Source organism: Apium graveolens, chromosome 4 (assembly GCF_009905375.1).
Source record: "Apium graveolens cultivar Ventura chromosome 4, ASM990537v1, whole genome shotgun sequence".
In the NCBI taxonomy this organism is placed as follows: Eukaryota; Viridiplantae; Streptophyta; class Magnoliopsida; order Apiales; family Apiaceae; genus Apium; species Apium graveolens.
In genome coordinates, this window is record NC_133650.1 from 240,692,730 (window position 1) to 240,718,886 (window position 26,157).

Below are 26,157 nucleotides of genomic sequence, written 5' to 3' on the forward strand. Positions count from 1 at the left end.
TGTGTTCAATACAATGCAATTCCTAATAGATGAAGAGGAGTGTTTAAAAGTGGATCTGGTCGATTCAATGATTTTTAAGATGGAGGAATGGTCAGGAGGAGTTCCCCATGCCAAAGGTTTGGGTTACATTATGGATGACGTAGAGGGAGGTGGTTTTCAGCCTCATGTGCCTACAACAGCTACAACGGGTCCATCTCGTTCAGATCGAGATGTTGATAAGTCTGGTCTCAATGATGTGTAGTGTAGACATCTGTCCATCCATATTAATGCCATGCATGACATCAACCTTTATTAGGCAGAGGATTTGACTCAAGCTCTGGGTAGTGCTTTTTGAGCTACTAGTGTTGAGGTTAACTGGCTTGTGTTTGGAGCTTACACCATTTATCCGCCACCTGATTCTCCACCCGAGGAGGGTGATCTTGCTGACAGTTAGGTATGTTCTTTGCTATCCTTGTTATTACCTTCAATGGGGATATTGAATATTTTAAGTTTGGGATGATGATTTGAGGATTAGTAGTAGTAGAGTTTATGTTCATATTGGAATCATATTGTCTGTGTAGTGGTAGTATCATTCATATTATTGCATGACTGTTTCATGTAGATCATAAATGTTTGCATTTTTTTATATATTTTATGTGAGTCCATTTAGTTGCATTTGCATAACATATTTCATGATCTCGTAGGATGAAACTATTTTTATTTGGTAGGTCGATGTTGATTTGGGTGTGGTCATGATGAATAGAGGGTTGATTTAAGTTCTTATGAATTGACTTGCATGTTTCAGAAACAAAATCTTTACACAGTCTTATTGTTTGCTTTTGGACTAAATCAGGTCATACTTATTTGGTTGTTGAGATTTAATCGCCTGTTTATATTTAGAATGTTCTTTATTCCCTTGATAGCATAGGAGTACTAAAATATAAGTTTGGGGGAAACCAGGGATTTCTTGCTAGTGGCTAATAAAAGTTAGGCGTCAAAAGGCTTGTAGCTCTTCATATTTTATGAGTAGTCTAGGGATGGATGTGATGGAGTGAAACACACTCATTTCAAATTATTAGTATGCTTTGAAAAAAATAAGAAAAAAAGAAAGTTATGTTAGTATGTGAGTATGCAGAATTGACCACGGGTGAGCTCTTTAATACTCGAGCAATTAAGTTCTAGGGGACTTTGTGCCTAGTGACTTAAGGCTTCTCCGGTCTGAGATCCACTAACCTAACGCTCGCTACATGAGTATTATTGCATAAGTCTTTAGGGGCCTCATCCATTGCACGGTCAAATAAGCATGTGCGTTATGTTATGTGTCGTTGTTTGGTTAGTAATTTGGCATGAATCCTTGTCTAACTCGAATGACGATGGATGTGTCTTTCAGTTATGAAGTGTTTAGCCTTCATTCTATTTATAAACTTGTGATTGTTTTGGCGAAGGATGAGTTATGGTTTTGGTCTAGTGTTGGGAGTATATTTGAGGTGCATAGCACGCAACAACGTTTCTGTTCTTGTAATGTTAGTATACGAGGATTTAGTCGAGCTCTGTTTGGAATTATTGCATTCTCTAAGATATTTGTTTGTTGAATTAGTTATGGTTAATCCAAGGGGATCTTTTCATTTTTATTTAGTTGCATTCATGCATTGCATTTGTAGGTGTCAAGTCTGTTTATGCTTGAGGACAAGCATCGGTTGAAGTTTGGGGGTATGATAATTGGATTTTATATGTACTTAGAACGCTTTGTCTCGTCTTAAGTTGATCATTTGACCTCAAGTATGTGGTATTTTTGATGTTTTTATTGAGTTATGCAGAGCTACAAGCTGGAGGCAGGAAATCATTTTTCCATGATTATCTGGTGGTTTTGAACTCAGGAAATGAAGGACAGGAGATTGCAAGAGAAGCGGAGTGAAAAGAAGAAAGAAAGCAGAAAATCAGCATTTCTGCAGAAGTTCAGGCACACACGCGCTACATATGGCGCGCATGTGCTACTCCGAATATTAAAAATCCCGTTTTTGTTCTATTTTGGGAAGTTGGGGCAGTTAAGGCAACCCGAGGCGTATAAATTCACTGGTTATCAATCAAAAAGGTGACATTATTTTTGGGAAGAATTCAAGACACAATTGGAGAGCACGAGACGACTAAGAAAAAGACCTAGATCTACATTTTTTTGTATTCTTCTAATTAGGCGATACTTTTGGATGCTCATTTTCAGTTTTATTTTCTAAACCTTAATACCTCTAGTATATTCTTTTATTATTCAGATCTTGTTTACTATCATGTTTTCACTTGATCCTATGATGACGAGTCGTTCGATTATGAACTAATCGTTGTCATGGGATTCTAACAGATTTATCTATGGATTTTAGTAGTTAATTGCTTTAAAGATTATTGTGTGATGAATTATTGATTTCTTCATATGGTTGTCCTTATTCTTCTTGGATGCATAGCGAACATCTAAGTTGTATTATTAATCTCTATTGAATGCGAAAGTGGATATAGAGATTTAGAACTTGCCATGCTAGCATAAGTTTATGGATGTTTTAACATGCATGATTCGTAGTGTGATTTTAACCATCTTACGCTACCCTATGTGACCTTAATGGATAACTTGCTCTTAAACCGTTATATTTTCAAATCTTATAGATATATAGGGTCAAAACATAATTGGTATCTGCCCAATTTCTATCTAATTTGTGGATGCTGAGTGGTTGGGTATACGTAAATCAAAAGGTAACGTGTACTAATTTCGTGTTATCCGATTAGTTGTCATAACCATCACATACAAAGATTAATGCATCAACTCTGAATGAAGTATTTATTGAAATTAGGATCCCATATTTTATTTCTCATAAGTAATTCGAGTTTAATCACTTAGTTAATTAATTCTTAGTATTGATAATTTATTCTTAGTTAGTTAAATTAGATAATCAAACACAACTTTGATACTTGTCTTAGCATTGAATAATAATCATATATTGTTGCATAAGTGTATATTCTGAATTATACCAGTCTCTATGGGAACGAACTTAACTAATCTTATATTACTTGTGACCGCGTACACTTGTGTGATTTAGTGCGAACATTTGTCCAGTTCATCTTGGCTTGATCTTGCACTCCTCAAACAGCATTTATAGACTTTTCATTTCAGTGATAAAACGGTTTCTTGATCGATAATCTAGAATCTTTAAGTTGGTTATATTATGTAAATTTGAGGTGTTATCGAGATCTTCATTACTGTGTAGAGTTGTCTCATATAAATATGTAGAATGACTTATCGATATCTCTAGTTCTCTATATATGCAGTTTGGCTTGTCGACATCTCCACTTCTATACATGCAGTTTTGACTTGTCGACATCTCCACTTCTCTACATGTAATTTTGACTTGTCGACATCTCTACTCCTCTACATGCAGTTTTGATTTTTTGACATATCCACTTCTCTACATGCAGTTTTGAATTGTCGATATCTCTACTTTTCTATATGCAGTTTTGACTTGTCGACATCTTCACTTCTCTATATGCCCTTGACTTCTCTACAAGTAGAATGACATCTCTACAAATATAATGACTTCTCGATAGACATATCTGTACATCTTGATCTGTGGTTTATCGATATGTGACTTAGAACATCTTTCCAAAAAAACATTATTCAATTTTAAGATTCTACACTTCTCTCTGAGGAATGATCAGGTTTGATCTTCTATCAGAGTTTATTCCTTAGCTTGATGGTTGCTCATATAAAAAGTCTAATCTCCTTAACATTTTTACAGACTCAGGAGATACAATTATGAAATACAAGAAGATTAACATACAACTGAATCTTAGGGTTGTCAAAGTGACTTAGTCTTGTTATGTAGATGCATGTCTTGCACATATACTTAACTATTTAGTGTTTAAAAACTTATCACTCTAAAATTGTTTAGTTTTCTTTATTAATTATTATTAAGAGACGCATAAGTCAATAACACAATAAGCTTGTTTAAAAGTTTTTTTTAGGACTAATGTTTTCTTATTATAAGCTTAATTACCTTATATAAAATACATATCTTATTCTTAAATTAATATCTTCTTAACTTAAGAGAATAGAATATATAATTTTTATATTTGATTCTAAACTTGGCTCAAATAAAGATTTTAATCTGTTTAGAACTAAGGGCGATAAAATATGGTACGACCCAAAACTGCCTTGAAAAGTACGAATTAGACTTGTGGTGTTTGAATTTCAGGTAGGGTAAAACTTTACCAAAAAATATAGAATCATTTTCGGCTTGACCCAAAATTCCCAAACCCGTCATGTTTATTTAAATAATTAAAAATTTATGATATATACGTATGTACATGTCTATTTAAATTTTATACACATTTAACAGTTTATTTTGTTACTTTTCTATTTTTCATGTTAATTTGGCATAACATTTTATTTTTGTAATTTTGTAAATTAAAACCTGTTAATTTTAGTATTATTGGTTTTTCTAAATTTCGAGTTATGCGGTCCGAGTATGACACGACTCATTTAATTCATGACAAACATGTCAGTTTCAGGTAACTCGAATTCCTACAATGTTAGGTTCGTGTCATAATTTTCCGGGTCAGATAGAGTCGGGTCGAGTTCAAATTAGGCTAAAAAAATCAAGTAAATCCACCCGACATGAACCCGACCTAAAACCCGAAATTTCCAACCCTAATTTTTAACTATATGATCTTAATTTTAAAAGATAATTAATGAGTCCACAAACAAGAGTTACTTTGATCTGACTTACCTGGACTGGGTCGATGGCTGATAAAAAGGGCCATGGCCTAGGTTTTTGACTTAAATTGCACTTGGGAAGGGCGCTGACCTAAGGTCTAACCAAGTGGTAAAGCCTACGTCATAATTTGAGTGTTACTTTGATCAGTGACTTTATCTAAGCATTTTATCGGCACAAGCCCTACACTATTCGATCCATGTTCATCAGGAATTTGTTATATTTTTTGAGGTCATTATGTGCTATGTGCAAAAAAATAAAATTAAATAGTCAGAATTCTGGGAGGAGTCGGAGATTTAAGTATCCCCGCCGTTATCCCCATTTAACTAAATTCTTATGAATAAATCTAACGTATATTTACTTATGCACCCTTAAAATTTATTTATTTTAAATATTTTAATGTATTAAATTTACAGAGTAGAATATGTAATTTTCTCCAAATATTTTTCTTCAATGTAGCATATGGATTGATAATAATGCTCCAATATTGCTATTAAAATTTATATTCATTTATTTTATGGCTTTGTTTAAAATATGAAGAATGTTAAGTAACCAATTGTTCTAAAATCTTAAGGTGTTAGAGGATGGCCCTTTTTAAGATCTTATATTTAGAAAAGCCCTTTTCAGGATCTTATATTAGTATTCTAACACCCCTTACTCGAAAGCCCATTTATGAGTCGAAAAGTGGATCACATGCACCTTTATTTGGGGCATAACTTTGCCTATCGTGTCCATAATAAATTATGAGAATGTTGGGGATAGCAGAGAGTCGAACTTGAGTCTCCCGTCAATGTGAGCTCTGATACCATGTTAAGGAACCAGTCGCTCTAAAACCTCAAGGTGTTAGAGGAAGGCCCTTCCAAGATCTTATATTACACTCCCTCTCACTTGAAAAATTTATGGGTCGAGGAGTGGATCATAAACGCCCATCTGTGGACATTAATTTATCTTTCGTGTACACGATAAATTGTGAGAAATATTGTTGGCGCCAGAGGTCGAACCTGAGTCCTCTACCAGCCTGAACTCTGATACCGTGTTAAGTAATCAATCTCCTAAAATCTTAAGGTGTTAGAGGAAGGCCCTTTACAGGATCTTATATTAGTATCCTAACAAGAACAAAATATATTCTAATGAGAGTTATCTATTAATCATAAAGATCCAGCTTGTATTTAGTAAATAAATTATTATTTTTGTAGAGTACAACAAAATGGTCCAGAGCGCTGTAATATAAATGATATAGGCTACGTGATGCTATCTCAACCGTGACTAATCTATATATATTTTTAAATAATAATTTAGATAAGAAAGGAACCAGAATCTTCTTCGAAGTGAAGACCCACATAACCGACTCTAGATAGCTTCCTTACTTCTCATTTTATAAATATTATTTCCCTATTTTAGAATACAAATAAAAAGAGTCGTGGAGGCAGGAAGGAAGATATAATACACGCAAAGGAATAAATTTTGGTTCTATTCAAAAACCATGGACCGGATGGTAATGGTGTCAGGATGCTGTATTATTAGTTCTGAAGGTGGTCGATAAAAATATTTATGGCAGGGGTTGCTAACATAATATTAGTTAGTAGTTAGTTTTTATGTAATATTTTGATGTGTCCAGAGTACTCCGAGATACATTTTGAAGCTAAATTCACTTGTTATTTATTATGGTTAAGAAAAATGAAGAGTATAATGTGTATTACGGAGCTGATGATTACAATGTTAGACACACAAAATCAGAGCAATTTAGGATCTGACTTAAACTAATATGCATTATCAACTATGTTGACCTTGAAGGAAGAGTCAAAGAGCGTTGTAGGCCTGGGATGAATGTGAACCATTCGTGATGGCCTACATAAGGATATCTAACCTGGTGAAACAGTTTAAACTAATTTAAAGTTTTAAACTATTTTACAAAATTTTGAACATTTTATCCTTTAAATATATAAAGATGGAAAATTTATTTGTTAAGTCTAGAATGTATGTTTATGTAATTATGGGTTGTTACAAGTGCTATAAGAGTTTCGTTTTGGAGCGATTTTATAGACCATCCATATGTGCACATCAAGAACAGTAATGCTTTGTCACACCCCCAACTTAAACAGCAAAATAAATATAGCTATTACATCATTTTAATGAAGAATACATAACCAAATCCAAGATCTTATAGTTTAGGGTTTGGAACAGCCCAACACTACCAACTATTACATCTGAATATAAATACCGAGTCCTCACACAACTATTAATACTTATTCTACCTGAGCTCGAACATAAGCATCAGCCTCACAGGTCTTACGGGCAGTCTACTTGAATCTAACCATAGCTGCTAGCTGTAATATCAGGGTAAAGTAAGAAGTGAGCCGAATGCTCAACAAGTGCTAACAACACAACACAAAACATAAATCGAGATATACTTTTAAGAATGCCAATGGAAAGACATAACTAATGATAACGAGAGATAAAACTATGTGAGATGGCATCATTTTGCTTGTATCAAAACAATTTTTTAAAAAAAATCATGTCTTAATCAAAGTCATTTTATGACACTACGGATTACAGCCGGTGATCAGCCGCGAAGTAATCCCGAACCTCGCTGGGTTCTAAAACATTAACGGGAATCCCTAGGCAACTTTTAAGCCTAATATAAGTGTGGAAAGGACTCGCGTCTCAGTCCAGATCCACTATTCAAGAAAACATTTATCCCCCTTTGGGACTGAAAAACCCACATTTTATTTATTCCAAAAACTGATGCCGAATTATGACAAAATCTCTTTTTACAGTAAACAACTTTAGCAAAGGATTATAGATCAACTCGAAACACGGGGAATCGGTGCTAACTCTCAGAGCCATGAATCACAAAACTAAACTCTGTGAGGGTAACTGAATGGTTTTCATGTATCAAAGTTTAGACCAGGGAATTTAGTGAGGCTATTGGATATCATGAAAGGAAGTGCCAAATTGAGCTTAAAGCAATGGTTTCTCATCAAGGTTCAAGTGCTGGATCATCAAGAATGTAAGCTTCATGAATACTAAGGGTGTTAAGGTATGAAGAAATGATTTTTAGCTCAGGATATATCAGAATTGACAAGCTTTAGGATAAGAAAGAGGGGTATCAATCAATTAGGAATCATGTTGGTAAGTTTTTGACTATCAGAGTTCAAGGTAAGGTTCTATAGGGGTTCAAGTATCAGGATGAGATATCAATACTTAGGAATCATCATCATGTTAATCAAGAGGATCAATCAAGTAATATAACAACTCTTTATTTTATCATGGCATTTAACTATCATGAAAAGACTTTTGAACTACTTGCAATACATACTTGAGGGTTCATGGCATCTCTATGTAATTCAAAGATAAGCGAGAGATACGCTTGATTTAAACATATCAAAATGACTCAGGATAATTGCATCGATAAATATGAACTGTTTATAGTAAATATGAAGGTCAAGTTGAATCACTTGCCTTGAGATAGGCTGAACTGGTCTGACTGGTAGGAGCAACTGGAGCTTCACTCGACTTTTATGGCAAGTTTTCCCTCGTCTCGAGATCCTACATAAATAATAATAATCCTCATTATAATATATTCTTACCATCTCAACCTATTTACAACCCGAAATTAAACACGGATGGCATTTAGGCCTATATGCACTTAATTTATATCCACCTTTATATTTCAATTGTACACACGTAGCCACATAATCACATATCGTATATTAATACCAAATAACACCATAATGCAACACTAGGCTTGGATGATCTCGACTCACAACTTAAGTCACTTGGTCGCTAAACTAGACAAGATCTTCAAATTTTGGCTTCCTAACTCGATGTGCCTTTCCTAAATTATCCAAAACCTATTGACCCTCACTTGTGCCTTTTTCTCTACTGACCTTATACTATCTTACAACTATGGTGGTCGACCTAATACTCACTTCTAAGTGTTCTAAAACTATGTGATAAGTGAAAGTGCTCACTGGTGCAAATTTCAGAATGACAACTATGGTTTCTTGAGTACATTAGACACTCTTAAACCACAATCTTTCCTTAAAAACTTTTACACAAGACTTTCCTGACCTAAGGGCATCTCACAAACTTGATGTGGCTCAAGGGCCTGGCTTGGGCCTTCTTGGGCTTAAGCTAAAAGTCCAAGGTTTCCCTGTTTTTCTGGGCAAAAAATGCCCTGACTTGAATTAACTTGCGACACATGGTTCTAACTCATATCCTATGAACTATGGTTGGAAAAACTTCTCTGACACTCCCTATAACTAAGGCCCAATTGGGACTAATGAGGGCCTACCCATGACATGGTCAAATCTCCCTATTTCTAAGTTGCAACAAAACTGTCCCCTGCTGGACAGATTTTGTTATTCTACTTGTGCACCTAACCAAATGACATGCAAACCTCCAACCAACTCCTAAAACCTTTTATATACTCCCAATACTAACTTCTGGTAGCTTGGGCCTCAAAGTGCACACCAATGACATGGTCAAAACTCACTCTAAACCTCAGGGTGCTATACTGATTTTTCTGCAGAAACTATAACTCTCATTTTCCAAGGTTTTGACTTGACAAACCCAACTAACAACAACTAAATACTTAAACCAAGACTTATACATGGTATTCTACTGAACTAACTCCCTTATTCTCAAAATAATCTTGGTGAGATCATCCTTACCTAAGGTACAATTATGGCAAAACAAAAGAGACTACACTTCACAAATCACAAATCTTCATGCTTTTGAAACAACAAGATATATATTTTTATAAAAGATAACCACGAATTATTACCATGAAACAAGAAGCATAAATCAATATTAACACATTATTCCTACTGAAATTAAGGCTCACTAACAAATTTTTTCCAAATGATCAAAATCTTACAACATTCTAAGAGAAATCCACATGCATGCATGCCTTCGGGTTTTTCAAACCAAAACAACACATTTTCTACATATGTTCTATCATAAAATTGACATGCAATCCTAGAATAAGATATACCTAGATGATCACTTAGCATGCAAAGAGTTTTATCAAGACTTCACTAAGATTTTCATGTTATCATCACAAAAACACACAAAGTGGAATATGACAACCAAAACACCATCCATTCGGCTCCTATCAAGTCATGGCCGAATGGGTTAGGGTGAAAACAACAATTGCATGAGTGTAGCATACTCATGTCTAGCCATTCTCAACCCTTTGCTACTATAACTCATGGTGAAAGCCTTGAATTCACAAGAATCAAGGATATTCACTTGGAGTTTTAACAAAACACCACCATGCAAGGTCAACACATAAGTTTTTCTACTCTAAACTCTTAAGATATACAAGAACAACATGTAGGGAGTAGTATTACTTGATAATAGGATGATTGTTTGAGTGAGAAATGAAGAAATAAGGGGATGGGGGCTCGGTTTTTGGGAATTTCCGAGAGGGGAGGGGGAAAAACCGAGAGGAGGGGGGAGGAAAGGAGGAGTGTGGAAATGGTGGGGTGAATGTGGAGTAATAATCATGTTAGTTTGGTTTTTATTTGGCCAAAAGTGAGTGGATTTGAGATTTTACAAGAGTAACCTTCCAATATAGTTAGGTAGATTTGCATGCAAGGGTAAAGGGGTAATTTGGTTAGTAGAATGAAAGTGAGTGGGGTTGGAAATGTCTTCCTTGCCCCTTAGTTGAATTGGAAGAGTATTTGCATGCAAGGGTAGCCATGTAATTTGCTAATTATAATAAATAAAATTTATAAAGATTTATTTTTATAAAATAAAATACAAGTTCAAAAATTATAAAATTTATATCATAAAATTACTTGGATTTTTAGAGACTTTATAAAATCATTTCCAAAATTTGTGAACAAAATATCTTTTAAAAGAAATTTTTTCCAAAACTTAGAATATTCCTTATAAATCAAAAATAAAGAAATTAAATAAACTCTTGCTTTGAAAAATTATATACTACACAAAGTAAATTTATAATGCAGAAATTTTCACTCACACTAGCGTACAATCATTGAATATATTTTCATTTAACTTTAATATTATACCCAATCCACAAATAATATTACATAAAATGTCGGTCGTAACATGCTTGGCTCACTATTAAGTGTTCAGATAAACTTGTTATCGGATTTACTAAATTTTTAGAAAAGTTGTTGAGTACATGTTAATTATTATTTGTATGCTAATTAATGCTTTTTGTAGGTTAGATGCTTCTAGATGTTAAAGGTTAAACACAATAATATGGTGTAACATCTCATTTCTGGAAAGACTAGATATTTTATTGTAATATTCCCTTTTGTATGGATATAATATTTGCAATTATGATCACTTTCTCTAGTGTATGGGCATACTTTCTAGCATTTAGGCTCTGTTTTGATTGTACTATATACATAATACGGTTTATTTTATAGTCAAAATTATGCATTGGATCTTCTCGAGTCAAGAATAGTTTAATTGAGTTCAATTTGAGAAAAAGGATAAATAAATAGGTTTTTAAGTTGCAACGCGGAAATTGAGAATGCTCCCTATGGTTAGGGCGCACCCCTGGCTTAGGAAAATATAATATATGTCTCATGTGCATAAATGGGCTTGCCCTCATATAGGGCAAGGCAGACATGGAAAGCTCGGGGCAAGGAAAATATGAAAGTGTTTTATAAGGAGATAGTGAAAGGCATTTTGCTAACATATTTTTTTTACATACTGTTTGAAAAATTTTCTCCTTGCATATGTCAATGAGAGGGGTTTATGTAAACATAAAACCCTCCAAGGGTATGCTTGATGTTGAGTGGCTCCTCATGTAGTTAACGGTTGTCTTCGTTCGGGATGCGGGGTTAATCCTGTTGTGTGATTTGGGAGTTATATTCTTGTAATCAACAGGTGTCCTGATTGGAGAATTTTGGAGTAAACCTGCACTTTAAATACAAAAATTTGGGATAACCTGTCATGTTATCTGGCGGGGACTTATCATTCGGGGGACATGGATGCGTCTGATACTTTGGTGAACTGTGGCTATACATGCGTTTTTAATCAATGGAGATAGTTGGTAGTGGAGTGTTATCCTTGCACAGAAAGATGTATTATCCATGAAGTCCTACGATTACAGACGAGTCTTGGACCTTTAGGATTGGGCCTCATAGTTGAACATTCCTAAAACTAGTAAAATATGGTTTGTAATAGTTTTTTACTGGGTCTCGGGATCAGAAATCGAAGCTCATCAGGTTTCTTCTTCCCCAAGAACTACATTGGCTTAATCCCCTATAAATAAGGGTAAGTAGGCTTAATTACATTGGCTTGATCCCCTATAATTAGGGATAACTAGACTTATTGAAAGAGGTTGAAAGCGTGAGCCTTAAGGAATCACCACTAACCCTAATCAATCTCAGTCCCCAATTTATTACAACTACCACATTCTGCTCACACAACAACGAACCACCATCGTAAATCTTGATTTTAGTGACGAAAATCAAATTTTGTTGTTATCAAATTATTCCATCAATAATTTTCCTGCACAATAAAGTTTTAGTTGTGGGCTGATGCATTTTTTAAAAATTTCTTGAATATGTGTATATGTTGATTAGCCAACTATACAGTGGTAGATCATCCTCTTAAAATTTAGCTAGATTTTTCTTTATTCTGGGAGTCATTTCCCGGGGCTATCTAGTGAGAGTTACCAATTAATATTTAATAATAAAATCAGGTTTGTGTTTTAGGAAAATGAATTAATTTTCTTTATAAAGTACAACAAAGTGATCTAGAGTGCTATATTATAAATGATATGTGTTACATGTCTTTGAATGTAGGCTATCTCAACGGTGACATATTTATATATATTTTCAAATGATAATTTAGATGAGGAAGGAACCAATATCTTATTTAAGGAGAAGACCCATATGCACCGACTTCAGATGGCTTCCTCACTTCTAGCTACTTTTATAATTTTCATTTTCTAATTATAGAAACCAATTAAAAAGAGTTGTAGAGGCATGAAAAGATATAGTCTAAGCAGAAATATATTTTGATTATATTCGAAATTCAAGGACTACATGATTTAAGGATATTTATTATTGCTATAAGAGGGTGTTTGGAAATATGCATTTTATTTCAAATGATGGATTTCAAATGATAGGATTTGAATTGTCATTTCAAATTCTCATATTTATTATAATATTTGAATGTCCTGGATTTTTAAATGAAATCCAAATCCAAATTCCCAAACATATTTTTTGATCAAATCCAGATTTTTTCATATAAAATCCAGGATCCCAAACAGGATCGATGAAAGTACTTGCAAGAGGAGTTCATAGAAATCTTTTGTTCTAGATGGTCAAGAAGAATGAACAAGAATTTTAGGTTGACCTCCTCAACTTTATAATACTTGTCATGCAGTTGCAAATTATTTATCAGTTTGTTGAACCTTTCAAAAATCTCAGTAATGCCTTCTTTAGGTTTAGCCATGAATTCCTCATATTGTGAGAGTCTTTTTCTGGTTTGACCTCAGTTGCTCAGTACCTTCGCACATCATCTCTATTTTCTCCCAGATCTTCTTGGCTGACTCACAGTTGATAATGTTATTGTACATGACATTATCAAGAGATTCAATCAGAATAAGTTGCAAGCTATTGGCAAGTGAAACTTTCTCTTTTTTCTGGTTCAGTGTATGCAAATAGATCTTTAGGAGCAAAGTGACTAGGAATGACCATATCAACTTCAGTTGCTTCAAATACCCTCACCATAGGAATGGAGGGTCCATGCTTGAGAGTTTCAAGATATAGTGGATGAGCCATCCTGACGAACAACATAATTTTCTATTTTCATAGAGTGTAGTTCACTTTGTCAAAGACGGGAATCTTGATACTGCTAAGTTTCTGGGCACTCATATTTCCAAGATCTAATCTGTTTACTTTCAGATTTTGCTCTGATACCACTTGTTAGGTATGAAGTGCAACACAGGGGGGTGAATGTGTTTTCTTGATTTTTTTAATTTTAACTATCTTGGAAATCAAGTTGTATTCAGGCTGTGGAACTTAAACAGCTAGATATGAATTTATAGTGATAAATAATTCGATGTAAAAGACATAAGCAATTATCAAAATTCACTTGATTTAAATTAAATCAAATTAGTTGTGCTACAAATCCGTGTTCTTGAATAATAAGAACTCAACCACTTCTCTTGAGAGAGTACAAGATTTCTAGATCTGTTATTGTTACTACTAAACAAAGGACCCGTGATATATTTTTTTAAACAACATGCACAATTTACAGAAATTGCACTAAGATAGACTAACATATTTTTTAAAGTTAATTTGTCTATTTCTGTTTTAAGTACAACAAATCTGCATATAATCTTCTAGGTCTGTGACCATCCTTTGTCCAGTTCATCTTGGCTTGATCTTGCATTCCTCAAGCTGCATGTGTAGAATTTCCATTTTGGTGATAAAATGGGTTGTTGATTGATAATCTTGAATGTTCAAGTTGGTTGTATTCTGTAAATTTGAGCTGTTATCGAGATCTTCATTACTGTGTAGAGTTATCTCATATCAATATGTTGAATGACTTATCGATATCTTCAGTTCTCTATTTATGAGTTTGGCTTGTCGATATCTCCACTTCTCTACATGCAGTTTTAACTTGTCGACATCTCCACTTCTCCATATGCAGATTTGACTTGTCGATATCTCTACTTCTCTACATGCAGTTTTGATTTGTCGATATCTCCACTTCTCTACATGCAATTTTGACTTGCCGACATCTCTACTTCTCTTTATGCAGTTTTGAGTTGTCGACATCTCCACTTCTCTATATGCCTTGGACTTCTCTACAAGTGGAATGACATTTCTATAAGTAGAATGACTTCTCTACAAGTATAATGACTTCTTGACAGACATCTCTGTACATCTTGATCTGTGATTTATCGATATGTGACTTAGAACATTTTTTCAAAAACAACATTATTCAATTTCAAGATTCTACACTTCTCTCTGAGGAATGATCAGGCTTGATCTTCTATCAGAGTTTATTCCTTAGCTTGATAGTTGTTCATAGAAAAATCTCTCAGTCAAATCTCCTTAACATTTTTACAGAATCAAGAGATACAATCATGAAATACAAGAAGATTATCATACAACTAAATCTTAGGGTTTTCAGAGTGACTTAGTCTTGTTATGTAGATGTATGTCTTGCACAACACCCTAGTATATACTTAACTATTTAGAGTTTAAAAACCTATCACTCTAAAATTGTATAGTTTTCTTTATTAATACATTATTAAGAGACGAATAATTCAATAACATAATAAGCTTATTTAAAAGTTTTTTTAGGACTCATATTTTCTTATTATAATCTTAATTACAATATATAAAATGTATATCTTATTCTTAAATTAATATCTTTTTCACTTAATAGAATAGAATACATAATTTTATATTTGATTCTAAACTTGACTCAAATAAAGATTTTAATCTATTTCAAACTAGGGGTGATAAAATCTGGCACGACTTGAAACCGCCTCGAAAGTACGATTTAGACTTGTGGTTTTTGAATTTCAAGTAGGGTAAAAATTTGCCCAAGGGTAAAGATTTGCCCAAAAATATATAATCATTTTCGGGTTGACCCGAACCCGACATGTTTATTTAAATAATTAACAATTTATGATATATACGTATGTACACGTCTTTAATTTGGCATAACATTTTATTTTTATAATTTTATAAATTAGAACCTGCTAATTTTAGTTTTATTGGTTTTTCTAAATTTTGAGTTATTCGGGCCGAGTATGACACGAATCATTTAATTCATGTCAAATATGTCAGTTTTGGGTAATTCATATACCTACAATATCGGGTTCGTGTCATAATTTTTCGGGTCGGATAGAGTCGGGTCGTGTTCGAATTACGCTAAAAAATTCATAATAAATCCAACCCGACCTAAAACCCCAAATTTCTAACCCTATTTTTTAACTATATGATCTTAATATTAAAAGATAATTGTTGATTCCACAAACAAGAGTTACTTTGATCAGACTTACCTAGACTGGGTCGATGGCTGATAAAAATGGTCATGGCTTAGATTTGTGACTTACATTGCACTTGAGAAGGGCGCCGACCTAAGGTATAACCAAGTGGTGGAGCCTACGTCATAATTCGAGAGTTACTTTGATCAGTGACTTTATCTAAGCATTTTATCGACACATACCCTAAACAGTTCGATCCACGTTCATCAGGAATTCGTTATATTTTTTGGGGTCATTATTGCTACGTTAAAAAACAAAAGTCAGAATCTGGGAAGGGTCGGAGATTTAAGTATCCCCGCCATTATCCTCATTTAACTAAATTCTTATGAATAAATCTAATGTATATTCACTTATGCACCCTTAAAATTTATTAATTTAAATTATTTTAATGCATTAAATTTACAAAGTAGAATATGTAATTTTCCCAAATATTTTAGTTCAATGTAGCATATGAATTGATAATAATGCTTCGATATTGCTATTAAAGTTTATGTTCGTAGAAATGGATTAAATGCCTTTGTTTAAAACATGAAGAATGTTAAGTAACCAATCGTTCTAAAACCTTAAGCTGTTAGAGGATGGCCTCTTCTAAGATCTTATATTGATAAAGTCCCTTTTCAGGATCTTATATTAGTATTCTAACACCCCCTCACTCGAAAGCCTATTTATGTGTCAAAGAGTGGATCACAGGCCCCCTTTATTTGGGGCATAACTTTTTCTATCATGTCCATAATAAATTATGAGAATGTTAGGGTTAGCAGGGAGTCGAACTTGAGTCTCCCGTCAACGTGAGCTCTGATACCATGTTAAGGAACCAGTTGCTTTAAAACTTTAAGGTGTTAGAGGAAGGCCCTTCCAGGATCTTATATAACACTCCCCCTCACTTGAAAGCCAATTTATGGGTGGAAGAGTCGATCACAAATGCCCATATGTAGGCATTAATTTGCCTTTCGTGTACACGAAAATTTGTGAGAAATATTGGGGGTGACAGAGATCGAACCTGAGTCATCTGCCAGCCTGAATTTTGATACCATATTAAGTAATCAATCACCTAAAATCTTAAGGTGTTAGAGAAATGCCCATTACATGATCTTATATTAGTATCCTAACAAGAACAAAATATATTCTAATGAGAGTTATCTATAAATATAAAAATCCAGTTTCTATTTAGTAAATAAATTATTATTTTTGTAGAGTACAACAAAATGGTCCAGAGTGTTGTAATATAAATGATATGGGCTACGTGAGGCTATCTCAACCGTGACTAATCTATATATATATTTTTTAAAATAATAATTTGGATAAGGAAGGAACCAGAATCTTCTTCGAGGTGAAGACCCACATAACCGACTCTAGATAACTTCCTCACTTCTCCTTTTATAAATTTCATTTCCCTATTTTATAATACAAATAAAAAGAGCCGTGGAGGCAGGAAGAAAGATGCAATACACGCAAGGGAATAAATTTTGGTTCTATTCAAAAACCATGGACCGAATGGTAATGGTGTGATGATGCTTTATTATTCGTTCTTAAGGTGGTCGATAAAAATATTTATGGCAGGGGTTAATAACTGAATATTGGTTAGTAGTTAGTTTTTCTGTAATATTTTGATGGGTCCAGAGTACTCCGAAATACATTTTTAAGTTAAGTTCACTAATTATTTATTATGGTCAAGCAAAATGAAGAGTATAATATGTATTACGGAGCTGATGATTACAATGTTAGACACACAAAATCAGAGCAAGTTAGGATTTGACTTAAACTAATATGCATTGACAACCATATTTACCTTGAAGGAAGAGTCAAAGAGCGTTATAGGCCTGAGTTAAATGTGAACCCTTCGTGGTGGCCTACATAAGGATATCTAACCTGGTGAGACAGTTTAAACTAATTTGAAGTTTTAAACTATTTCACAAAATTTTGAACATTTCATCCTTTAAACATATAAAGATGAAAAAATTATTTATTAAGTCTAGAATGTATGTTTGTGTAATTATGGGTTGTTACAAGTGCTATCAGAGTTTCAGTTTGGAGCGGTTTTATAGACCATCCATATGTACACATCAAGAACAATAATGCTTGGCTCACTAGTAAGTGTTTAGATAAACTTGTTATCGGATTTACTAATTGTTTAGAAAAGTTGTTTAGTACAAGTTAACTATTATTTGTATGCTAAATGATGTTTTGTGTAGGTTAAATGCTTCTGGATGTTATAGGTTACACACAATAATATGGTGTAACCTCTCGTTAATGGAAAGAATAGATATTTTATTGTAATATTCCCTTTTGTATGGATATAATATTTGCAATTATGATAATTTTCTCCAGTGTATGGGCATACTTTGTAGCATTTAAGCTCTGTTTTGATTATACTATATACTTAATACGGTTATGTTTTAGTCAAAATTAGACATTGGATCTTCTCGAGTCAAGAATGGTCTAATTGTGTTTAATTTAAAAAAGGATAAATAATTAGGTTTTTAAGTTGCAAAGCGGAAAGTGAGAATGTTCCCTACGACGAGGGCACACCCCTAGCTTAGGAAAATGCAATATATGTCTCTTATGGATAAATGGGCTTGCCCTCATATAGGGAAAGGCAGACATGGAAGTGTTCTATAAGGAGATTGTGAAAGGCATTTTGCTAACATATATTTTTTTAGATACTTTTTGAAGAATTTCCACCTTGCGTATGTCATTGAGGGGGGTATATGTAAACATGAAACCCTCCAAAGGTATGCTTAGCGTTGAAGGGCTCCTCATGTAATTAACGGGTCTCTTTGTTCGGGATGCGGGGTTGTTGTGCAAGAAATGCCTGTATAATAACAAGACTAAGTCACATTGACAACCCTGAGATTTAGTTATTTGATAACCAATTTTGTATTATGTATTATAATTCTTTGAGTCTGTAAAAAGGTTAGAAGATTAGACTAAAGGATTTTTCTGTGAACAGATTCAAGCTAATTAATAAACTTTGGAAGAAGATCAAGCCATGATCATTCCTCAGAGAAAAGTGTAGAAGCTTGGAGTTGAATAAAGTTGTTCTTGGAAAAATGTTCTAAGTCAACAAATCTACAAGTCACAGATCAAGCTATATCGAGAAGTCCAAAATGGCTTATAGAGAAGTCTCAGAGATATCGACAAGTCAAATGAAGATGTAGACTAATGGATATATCGACAAGTCAAATGAAGATGTGAAGAATTGGAGATATCGACAGGTCAATTTCTCATATAGAGATCTTAGAGATATCGACAAGTCAAAAGGTGTATATAGAGATCTCAGAGATATTGACAAGTCATTTCTACATGTAGAGATCTCAGACATATCGACAAGTCATTTCACATGAAAAGATCTAGAGACCTCGACAAGTCAAGTATACCCATAGAGAACTCAGATATTTCGATAAGTCATTATACTTATCGAGATATCACTTCTCTATTGAATAAACTGGAGATCTCGACATAGTTCTCTAATACAGAATGCAGATAAGTTCAAGATTCAAGATTATCAGTCAACAAAAGATCTATTCACTAGATTGAAAAGTCTACAAAGTAGCTGGAAGGATACAAGATCAAGAGCCAAGATCAACTAGACAAAGGGTGGTCACAGACCTGCAAGATTTTGCACATATTTGCTAAGCTAGAAATGGAAATAGAAAAAGGTTGCTTTAGAAAGTAGTTTAATAAATTTTAGTGTAAGTCTTGTAACCCGTGCTGCTAGTCTATAAAGCATGCACTGGTCTTTAGTTTAGATATAAAAAATAGATTCATATTTTCTTGTATTCTCTCAAGATAGAAGCTGAGTTCTTATTTTCTTAAGAACACAGAATTTGTAGAAAGACCAACTTAATTAATACAAATTAAGTAAGTTTTGAAATACTGTGCTTATTGATTTATTTCTTTGAACACAATATCTCTGCAAATATAAACTGCTTTATTCACCTAATATCCAAACAAGTTTAAAAAGGCTAAAAAACCAAGAAAAATATTCACCCCCCTCTGTGTTGCATTCAATATCTAACAAGTGGTATTAGAGTAAAATCTGAAAGTAAACAGATAAAGATCTTGGAAGTATGAGTACACAAGAGATAAGCAGTATCAAGATACCGTCCTTTGATAAAATCAACTATACAAATTGGAAGAAAAAGATGATGTTGTTCATAAGGATGTCCAACCCTATGTACATCCAGATTCTCAAGAATGGACCTTTCATTCCCATGGAAAGGGTTAATGAATCTACTGATGGAGACATGGTCATTCCAGCTCATTATGCCCCTAAAGACCCCTCAAAATACACAGAGCCTAAAAAGGAAAAGGTTTCTGTAACACCCCCAAATCCGGGGTTCGGGGATCCGGGTTGTCACGAGTTCCATTTTCATTAATAACACTTAATCTTAATAAACAACCAACTACTGTGTACTGTGACCCCACAACATACACACACATACAACACAAGTTATAGTCTCAGAGATGAATACCAAAATATGTTACAAGTCATTTTATTCCACAACTATAAGTCGTTACACCTCAAAAGGGTTTCTGAATAAATTTACATATTCTTTGCCATTATTATAATTCATAAATATACATAAGTATAGTTCATCAAGGGTTGAAAGCGTAGCCTATTGGTAGCTCCTACCTCAGCCATAGCAGCATCAACACCTATAGAAAACTGCAAAACATTTCCAATCTGTTCACGAATTAGGAACTTGGTCATGTTCATCTTGCCTATATATTGTTGTGTGATGAAGAAGTGAAGCAAGAGTGAAAATTATAGCTTTCAAGATAATATATAGTTTAATCAATAATGCAAGTATCTGAATCAATAACTTATTGAAAATATTTATCAAGTGTAAGATAATTACTTACTAGATATAAGCTTAAAAAGATGAAGTTACAAAATACTCCAATATACTTATACCCTTTTTGAAAAACTACTTGAACTACAATTGTTCAAATTATAATAAGTTTTCAAAAGCTCATCATATAGAAGGAGCTACAAGATAAAACTTGTATATAATCAATCTTTGAAATATCATTTAAAAGATGAAGTTACGAGATACTTCATTAGTTCTTGATATATATATATACACCTATATATATATATATCTCACACACTCCTTGAAAACCTCTATTATGAAAAGTGTAAACAGGTTTGTCATTCCCAAAAATTTTAAAAAGAAGAAACTTTGGCAGAAACCTGATATCTTGCTGATCAGGCAAAGATATCAATCAAGTCACCTTTTATACTAGTAGATGGATAAATTCCCCATTGGTCATCACCATGGCCGCATTAGGGCCTTATGCTGGACTGCCACTCAGCCACTTACGCTTTGATGGACTCCCATTGAGCCCATGTCACCTTTGCCGACGCATTCTGATTGGGCTTACTTCCCGAATGTTGAGCAAGTAATCAAACTCTTTTATTAAATTAGCAACTTCGTTTCGCCAAAAATACACCATGGAGCCGAATCCCTTAGGTTTTAAGCGAGCATTTAAATTCCCTCCAAAAAGAAGATCTTAAATTTGAAAATAAGTTTTGGGATCCGCTCTAACTTTTAAAATCATTTTTAAGGCTCGCAAACATTTTTGAAAACGTTTGAAGTTAGGAGGATTTAATAAAATAAATCAACTTCAATTTATTGGAAAATATCTAAATATTATTATTTAAAAAATATTATTATAAAGAATAGTCTTTATAAAAATAAATGAAGTAGAAGTTTCAAAACTCATACTTGAAACGAATAATAAATAACAAAAAATATACTTATACGAAAGTAAGATCTTTATTTGAATAATCGAAAATAAAGTTTGATTATTTTTCCAAACTATCGAATACACCTTATTCGATTAATAGTTATAGAAACTATATAAAATATACTTGGGAACCTCGCCTCCTGGTTTTAGAAAAATGTTCAACTTTGGGTCCCCTATAATAAGGGTATACGCAAATAATGCCTATCTCTAGCATAGGTATTATGCAGTTTATAAACAATTGAATCGACAATAAAATATCAAGATTCTGAAACAGGCATGTATATATATATATACACACATATATTTTATCAACATGCTTCAATTTATCGCAAGTCTTTCTAATAACAATCATGCACTTATCTCAAGATAATGCATAAATAGAATTACATCACAACAACAATATACGGGTAGAAAACTTGCCTGAGTGATCTGGGGTGGAAATAGGTCCGGGATGAGTCCGGTAAAAGCCAAAATTAATCCACGATCGCTTAAGAAACTAGACTTTATCCATTTATACCCTCACGCTTACTTATATGAGTAAGGATCAACATTAATCGCTCGAGTACCCTCGACTCCACCATTTTTATAAAATTAAGCATTAAATATTTTAAGGCGACTCTTTCGCGAGTACACCTTATTCGATTAATAGTTATGCGAGGGGTAAGGGTTCGTTCGTGAAACACCGTTACTTAAAACAGTCGTTTCTCCTAAACCATAAATCAGATCTAAGCGAACCACATATCGAAATGAAGCTTACGACATGATCTAGATAAAGATTGCAAATTATAGTTTGGTTAGTGAGCTTTCTGCTCCTAATACTAAGCACAACAGTATATATGCAAATGGGTGTTACGGCGACTATGTTTACGAGTTTTCCAAAATTTACCATACAAATCAATCCATTCCAACTACAATTCATCCACAACTTCAAGATACAACCCTAGGCTACTGATCTTAGAAAAAATGGGATCAAGAATACCAAACCAATCCAACATTATACTACCTCCATAATCAACTAAATTACTTAATAAAACAAAGCTCAAATCATGCTTATCATATAAATTAATACTTATTCATCCAAACCATCTCAAATATCAAACAATCAAGCTTAGTACTTAAAGGTCCAGAAGTTTTATACCTTTATTGGAGGGTGGAAGTTACTAGGGAGCCTCAAAGAGCCTTGATCTTTGTTTACAACCTTAAACTTTCATAAAAATCAATAAAACCAAAGTTAGTTCTTGAAAGTTACTATTCATCATCATCTTTGATGATTTATTATAGAAGAATGGCAAGGAATTAGAGGCCTAAAATCCTAGGAAGTCCAAATTTAATCATCAAGTAGCCATAGAAATTACATTGCAAAATGATATGGAGTGGAGCTTGAACTTTGGAATTTCTTCCTTTTATTTCCATGGAGAAGCCGAGAGCAAAAGAAGTGGAATGGGAGAAATGCTTCTTGATTTTGTGTTTTGGTGAATATGTTAGGTCTCAATATGTTTGTAGAAGGGGGGTTGAATACAAACAATACCGTTTAATCGAATAAAATGCGGAATAAAAGAGTGAAACAAAATTCAAGTTAAATAAAACTATTATTAAACTTGAAAGGTTTTACAACAACGGTATCGTTTACAAGGGATTAATCTCAAATAAATTATTCCAAATCTAGAATAAATTCGACATGAACTTTTTCTATTTTTGTAATAAAAAGGATCAAATGCTAAATGCAATTTGAGATTAAGTTCTAGGGATTTTGATCCGCTAGATAGTTACACAAGAACAAGAGGAGTATTTCTAGTGGATTAGATTTAACAATTAATTCTAGAAATAAATGTTCTGAGAAATTGCAATAAGTTCTCTGCTGTTGTCTTTGTTCTGTGTTCTTCTGTTTTTCTTTTGATATTCAATGTTCTGTTGAAAAACAAACAGCTGCTGCTCTTTATATTCAATCCTGTGTTTTTTAATTGGCAAGACAATCCTTTTAGCTCAGCAAGACAATCCTTTTAACTGGTAGAACTTTCGGTAGGACAATCCATTGAACTGGCATGACTTTCGGCAAGACAATCTAAATGAACTGGCATGACTTTCGGTATGACTATTGATTGTCATACCGATTGTCATACTAATACAAAAGATTGTCTTACTGAATTAATTTTGAATTTAAATTCAAAATCAATTCTGAAAAACCAAAATATTAATTCAGAATTAATTAATCAATTAATCCAACTAATCAATAAATTAATCTTTGCAGATATAATTTATTTTCTTAATTAAATTATATGACTTAATTAATTAATTAGAGAATTAATACTAATCTTGAACATCAACCACTCTTCTGACAATCTTCTGAAAATCACTGAATCTATTTCACCACTTCAATGTTGACACTCGATGTACTGTCTGGTTCATGAATGACTAACTTCTGTGATGTTTCTTCATATCTTGATTTTCTTCAGATAAAATCCCTGTAATCAATTGATACCCTGACGAGATCTCTGTCACTTGATTAAATTCACAGTCTTGATTTATATCACTGAGGCTTGATCAATTTCTTGAGCTTCTTCCAGTGAATTAAGTCCTCAAGTCTGTAGACGAACAATGTTTCTTAATCCTTTGACATATGTTACTTTGAAAGATCTCTCTGACAATAGAACCACTAATTACTTGTTACATCCTTATTTGAGTTGAGTTAAATCCTCGAATAAACAAATAGGCTATGACATATGCCTTTCAAAATCCCCCTATTTGTTTGTTAGACAATAACAACAAATACCTAGAGGATAACTCAACTAACAAATAAGAAAAAGATATAAACAGTAATGCAAAGTAAATAGCAGAAAAGTTCTGGATTATATTTAACATTTTCCAGATTCCAAAAGAAATTTACAAGTGAATACAAGATAGATGTTCCTCTAGACTGAACATATAACTACATTAGTCTATCTTGATTCATAAAGCTCTAATCATATTACATTAAGTTTTGAGCTAATTGAATTCAGTTGTCTTCCCTTCCGAATTCACCTTCTTCCAAATCTTGAAGCAACTCCTTGTCAAAGACACGATCCTTTTCAGAAGTGAAGCTGGCTGGTCTGACTGGTTGAACTCCAACTGACTTTAGCTTATTCTTGAACTGATTGTACCTTTTAATATTCTTTTCACAATAAGCTTGAATCAGATCAGCTGCTTGAGTTTTCAACATGGATGAATATCCAGCAGTTTTCACAATATTCTTTTCCATCTAGACAAGATGCTTAGCAGAGTAGTCTTTAAGAGATTGTGAATCGAGCTGGCAGATTTAAAGACAGTCAGACTTAAAGAATCTTACCTGATGAGGATTGTTGACCACTTGAGGACTAGCCCTGCTGGCAAACTCTTTGAGCCTTTCTCGAAGAACTTCATTCAATTATGAGCTTCTTTTGACTTTGTTGAGAAGAACCCAAATCTCTGATAAAGAACCATTCTCAAACAGATGAAGTGATACCTTGAAAGATCCTTCGCTCTGACAATATACAAATATGCTCATTTCATTATCTGTCAAAGGCAGCTGTGATCCTTGAGACTTCAATCTTTATAGCATTCATGTACACGTCATTGTTTGGATTAGAGATCTCCAGCTTGTCCAGAAGATATAGAAACTGCCTATCATTGTTTGTGCTCAGCTGAGGCATATCAAGTACTCTCCTAGCTTCATCCCATTTTTCACCAATCTTCAGTCTGACATCTCTTCTCATTTCTTTAGCTTTAATGTCATGAAGAAGTTGCTTTTCAAGAGTTTCTGTTCGTTCAATGTTTTTCCTCATATCAATGATCTGGGATACCTTTTTGAGTTCAGCTTCTTTTCTTTTCAACTCTGACTGCTGCTGCTGAAACTCTTTCTCAAAAACAGGATCCACTGGAGCTTTCTCTTCCCATTCTCCAAAATCACTTTCCTCCTCAGCTTCAAAGAAACCATCTTTATCTTCCAAGACTGGTTCAGAGGGAATGTCAAAAATATCAAAGTCATCCTGTTCTCCACTATAGTAGACATCATCAGCCTTCCCTGTGCCTCCAGCAGATGAATCTTTTTATTTTCCCTTTCCACTTCTCCCATTCTTCTCCCCCTTAGTTGAGGAATCCTCTACAAACTTTCCCTTAGACCCTCCATGACCTCCATCACCTCCAGAGCCTGAGCCTCCACCAGACGGCCCTTCAAAGAAAGTCCTTTGTTCTTCATTAGGGTAGTGAGATTTTTTGATCATGAAGTACAAGTGCTTCATCCCTTCATTGAGATGTTCCATGCCCGTCTCTATCTTCAGAAATCTGGAGGAATCCAGTGAATGATTCATTTCAACCAAGTCTTCAAGAGAAGTCATTCTTGTATGGAGAGAGCAGAAGTTTGAAATATCTTCAGCTGATAAAGTTGGAGATGCCTGGATTGAGTTAAGCTTTGGTACAACAGAGGTCTTCAAATCTGATATTTCAGTCCTGATGAGAGCCAGCTGATTATTGACAGAGGTGGAAGAAGAAGACCGTTCAACTACTTGTGCTTTGAATGATTGAGACTCAGCCTAACTTTTTGCAAGTTGTTCTTTCAGTTAAGCAATTTGAGCTAACAGATTTTCAGTGTTTGTGTCTGTGTGTGCGCTCATCTGAATATCTCTCCTGTTTGATTCACTCAACTCACGTGCTTGT

The 26,157-nt window shown here is 33.7% G+C and overlaps 1 non-coding gene across 1 annotated transcript; it reads left to right on the forward strand.

Moving 5' to 3' along the window:
* The first annotated feature begins 4,737 nt into the window (after positions 1-4,737).
* Positions 4,738-4,895, forward strand: LOC141722836 (U1 spliceosomal RNA). Its single transcript, XR_012575835.1, has one exon. It is a non-coding gene; the product is annotated as a U1 spliceosomal RNA (small nuclear RNA).
* Positions 4,896-26,157: the final 21,262 nt, after the last annotated feature.